Here is a 5,202-nt window from a genome sequence, read left to right as displayed (position 1 = left end):
TTCACTCTTACTATGCAATTGCGCCCCTAGCAGAATTGCATCCGGTTTGATACTTAGAACTGTTACAAAGTTTCATATGCATGAGAAGAAATTTACGTTAATTCAACGCTTACTATTGCAAACTATATTTGGTTACTAAATCTTTAGATTTTAGTACATCTGCAAAAAATCAAAGTTATGATCATGTATCAATAATGCAAGGGGGGAGGACGGGTGAGGCGGCTGATTGACGGCATGGACAGTGCTGACGAGAATGAAGCAGTAGAATGTGCCCGGTGCACCCTCTGCATCCCTCTGGTTAGTTCCTCACCAAATGGTCATTGTTCTATGCTTTCAGAGCATTGCCTTCTTTGTGTTTTTGCCATTGTAACATCTGTTTTGCTGTTTGAACATCTGCTGAATTGTTAATGCGAATTATAGGCATGAAAGTGATTATATAGTTCATAGTGACAGTATCCCAGGCACACCTGCTCTTTGTTGGCACATCTACTGCATTTGTATGTTCCAAGTAATCCTACCCTTCCATAGTTTGAGCAACAAAAAAATATGTTTTTTACGAGTTTAATCTATGCTTCCTCAAAGAAACACAATATGTTGTTCCTTAATTAATTTTAATGAGGTTTACAATTTGTCTTCATAGTTGCAAGAGTATGAAGAAGCAAAAAAAAGAAGGCGAGGAGAGTAGTGTCACACTGTTACTAATTTGATCAACTAAAGAGTACCTTATAGACTTGTACCATGCCATCTATTTGACCTTTGCAAAAGATTTTAGGTTAGGATGCACCAATCTCTGGGTTGTTGGCATTTGATGATTCACGGATTGCCATTCATCATGTAAACTGAGCTCATATAATTTGAGCTTCTTTACGTCAATGCCTAATTCAATGTCAATGCGAGATTATGTTTACCTTAAAAGCAAATGGATTCAAGGATTATGATTTGCTGAGCGCAACTTGTCGCTGGGGTACCGACTCACAGAGACTTAAAAAGAACGAAGTTCCTCCGTTTTCTGCCACCAATTTCGTCGTCGTCGCCCTCTTGGGCCTGGTCGAGCTTCATCTTCGCCCCTTGGGCCTGGCCCATATTCGTTCTCCACTTCCTTCCGAGCGAGGAGGCTGAGGCAGCCATTCGATCCAAAAACCGAGCGATTCACCATGCTCCCGACCTAGGGTACCGCCACCCCGCCGCCGCTCCCTCCTGCCATGGCGCGCCGCCTCCCTCCGGTCCCAAGCCGCTGTTCCGCCGCCTCGGTCCAACCATTGTGGCCTCTCGTGCAGCCGTGCAGGCGACGGCACGTCCTAGAACCGATGAGCAGCAGGGGCGCTCGCATCTTCAATGCTGCAGATATCGACGCAGTCACGCAGAGGTGGGGAGCCCACGCCCACCCTGATGACGGCTGAGGCAGGCGAGGCTCTGGCTCAGGAGGAGGATCCCGCGCCGGCGCTGGCGCCAGTTCCGGTACCGGTGTCGCGGCGGCGGCGAGCCAGGAGTGGCTGGTGGTGCCGCCGGCGGGGGAGTTCGGGCGGCACCGGATCATGGAGATGACGGGGCTGCCGGCGCGGGACCTCCGCGTGCTCGACCCCCTCCTCTCCTACCCGTCCACCATCCTCGGCCGCGACCGCGCCATTGTCCTCAACCTCGAGCACGTCAAGGCCATCGTCACCGCCGTCGAGGTGCTCGTCCGCGATCCCAGCTATCTGAGGCTCCAACCCTTCCTCCACGCCCGACTCGCCCTCCCGGTACGATCACGCCATTGTCACCATTACCACCAGTCATGCCACGATAGATTGCATTTGTAACCGATGCTTCCGCGACGCGTCCATCGTGAATCTGGCAACCGATGGCGGAGACGAGACGGAGCAGGGTGGCCATGGGAACGTGCCAATGCCTGAGCTCGGCACGCCTGGCTGCGCCAAGAAGCAGCCCTTCGAGTTCAAGGTGCGCGAGGTCTGCCTCGAACACACGTGCAAATGCATGTAATCGGAGGTATATACTTCAGGACTAAAGTCCGGCCGTGTTGTGCTACAGAAATTTAAGATTTGTCAAATCGATCGATTACTGAGTACTGAGTACTGAAACACGCTTGTTACCAACTTACCATGTTTCTTTCTTGGTGCAAATTCATGGCGCCAGACGTTGGCTCTCGAGAAGGAGGCGTACCTGGCATTGGACGAGCTGGCCACCAGGGTTAGCACGCACAACCTGGAGCACGTCAGGTAGATCAAGAGCCGTCTGGTCGAGCTGTTAGCGCGCGTGCACAAGGTAATATATATAATTGGGATTTGGGAGTCTTCAGTCTTGTGCGTTGGATACACGTTCTTTCTCTGAAGCAGTTATAAGTTTCAGTTAACTGCTTGTATATGGTATTTAAGCGTTTCTCAACTTATGTTTGGGCTGTGGTGGCCTGTGGTTCGCATCGCAGGTGAGGGATGATATCGAGCGCTTGCTAGATGTTCTTTCTCTGAAGTAGTGTAGATTAACCACATAGTAGTGTAGATTAACCACATAGTATGTAACATAGTAGTGTAGATTAACCACGTAGTGTAGATTATTTTGTTAGTGTTAGCCGGTTATGTTTGTACCATCGTAACAGAACGAGGAACCTGCATAGTGTGTACTTGTATTATAGTACATTGAAGTATGTTCTTCCCCCAAGAAGGCATGTAATCCTCTTTTGGATATCAACTGTGAAGTTATGGAATTTGTTGCTCGAACAAACCATTCTTAGTTTCTTACATTTATTTTGTCTCGAGCTTCTGCTATTCCACTCAGAGATCATGAGATCATATGTAATCATTAGTTGTTTTTCGTATCTTTAAAACCTTGTACCCTTAACTCACTTGTATAAACGGTTTTACTAAGCAAATGCCCATATTAACGGGTATGATTGTATGAGAAAGTGTATTGAATAAATATCATGATGCTGAAGATGAGAATGTGAGCTTCAATTTTGCTGATAATATGTTGTTTGAATCAAAATGGAGAGCCTAATTAGTTTGTAACCACCGAAGCCTCATCAAGTTGTACACAACAAAAGCAGGTACATATGGGTAATTGCAATTTGTTTCTGCACACATGTTGAATATGACAATTTTTAAAATTTGGTTTGATATATGTTTCACTTGTACAGATTATGGACTGCCCGGAGATGGATGGTGTCGATGTTCCAAAAGAATCGAACGACATAGCCCGAGACGGTATTGTTAGAAGTGAACAAATATTCATGTGTGACATGTAAATTTTGCACGTATATGACTAAGAATTTTTTTAAGGGGTCATGATGTTACAAACAATACATGTTAACCAGATAATGTTTGTCTTGCCCCGTAGCAACGCACGGGCATTTTAACTAGTCCCGTAAAAAAAAAGAGAGCATAGATCAAATCCTTCCACGTTCTGCCTCCCGAAAAAACCGCTACCATCCCTTCATTCAACCCACCCACGTACGCACATCGGCCGCCGTCCCTCTCCCATCTGCACGCCGCCCCTCTCCCACAGCTCGTTGGCCCAGATCGAGGCCCCTCCCAGGTCTGTGCGCCGCCGGCAGCCCGCCCGTGTGCGTGCTCTACGCCGTCCCCGACCTCGAGATCTCATCGCCCATGACCCCGGGTTCGTCAGCGGGCTTGTGTTGAGGCGCCACCGCTGGCGAGGCCTTCGGTCGTTCCCCTCTCTGGAGCTCCTCCTCTTCGCTAACCCTGTGCTAAACCCACCGGACGACAAAGATTCGTGGCGCGACACCATGGTCGTCGTCGTCGCTCCGCCGGAGACCGCTCTGCCCGCGGCGGACGGCTCCAGAGAAAAAGAGGAGGAGCGGGAGTAGTGCCGCATGTCCAAAAGAAAGATGCCCCAAGCCTCCTCACTCCGAATACCACGAGCTCGTCCTCCTTGCACTACTCCACGCGATGGTCCTCAACGCCGACCAGATCTGCCGCCACTTGGTAAGCCGATCCTGCGCTACTTCTTCTCGTTCTTCTACCCACCACAGTGATGCTGTCCCTGCTTACCTCAAGATGAATTTGCTGGCCCCAGATCCACAAGGAACAGCCATGGTAGCAAGATCTGTAGCGGGGCATGTACGAACGCAGCAGCAGATACATCTAATTTGTCATTCTTTTACTACCGCAAGAAAAGGTTCCGGTTCCTTGAAGGGAAGTTTCTATTTTACTTTACAAACATAACGATATTTCTGTAATGTTTATGCAAAAGTTTTATCTAGAAATTATCATCAATGTATTTTCACCTTTCGCCATGTTCTTGCATAAAAATAGTTTTCAGAGTTCATCAAGACAGGGTGCAGATCGGTTTTCGTTCAACTCTTTTGGTTCAGCTTTGGATTTCTAGATGATGCTCACGACATGCAGTATACTTTGAAAATCAAGCTTTTCGTATGCACATCATGTACTATAGTGCCATGTACTTCTCTTAAATCATTATTCGAAGGAGTAACGGAGAAAGGTTTAGTTTTTGTATTAGTGGTGATTCTGAAATTTGAGTAATGTTAAGATTAGACTCATCGGACTCATGATGCGAATATTCGCCAAACAGGTTTTAATCCACAATCGCAATTTGTAGAATAACTGTCACGCATGCTATTAGAATTTGCAGGGCGAGGTGGTATTGTTCACTAACCGCATGTAGTTTTCCTGGACAGATGAAGCAGATATCAGAATCTTTCTTTTTGAATGGCAATTCATTTCTGGACATAAGCGACGGAAAAGATCGAGTAATTAACAATCCATTCCTGTTAAATTTCTCTGCATGTTGGTTCTTGATGTTCCAGTTCATTAAAATGCCCTAAAGAGTTTGACAAGACAACCCCAAATTGCACAAACTAGAAGGACATCTTAATGGTACATAATTTGGTGGTAAAATTGGTAGGATATCCTTATGTTGTATATCTATGGTTGACCTTACACTATTTTTTTGTACTTCTAAGTCTGTTTTGTGTTTCCTCCCAAATTATACATGCTTTTAGGTGACAACACATTGTTTTTCAAAAGGAAAGATTACAGGAAAGTGGTTTAATCAGAGAGACTGGATTTTTTTGGTGGAACCATGTGTGGACTCCGCATCAGATCGGCTCCACTATATTCTGCACCATGTCTTGGCAGGGTTGGCATGTGAGAGGGATCAATTCATCGTTTCAATGAAACCAGAACACAAAATTTGGTAAATCCAGAGATTAGTGCTACATGGGACTAT

General features: G+C 46.4%; 1 pseudogene; it reads left to right on the top strand.

Moving 5' to 3' along the window:
- The first annotated feature begins 234 nt into the window (after window positions 1-234).
- Window positions 235-2,470, top strand: LOC124663306 (annotated as a pseudogene).
- The last annotated feature ends 2,732 nt before the right edge of the window (window positions 2,471-5,202 follow it).

The sequence above is a fragment of the Lolium rigidum genome, chromosome 6 (genome assembly GCF_022539505.1).
Source record: "Lolium rigidum isolate FL_2022 chromosome 6, APGP_CSIRO_Lrig_0.1, whole genome shotgun sequence".
Lineage (NCBI taxonomy): Eukaryota > Viridiplantae > Streptophyta > Magnoliopsida > Poales > Poaceae > Lolium > Lolium rigidum.
The sequence above is the reverse complement of the archived record's forward strand: the minus strand, read 5'-3'. Positions and strand labels throughout refer to the sequence as shown.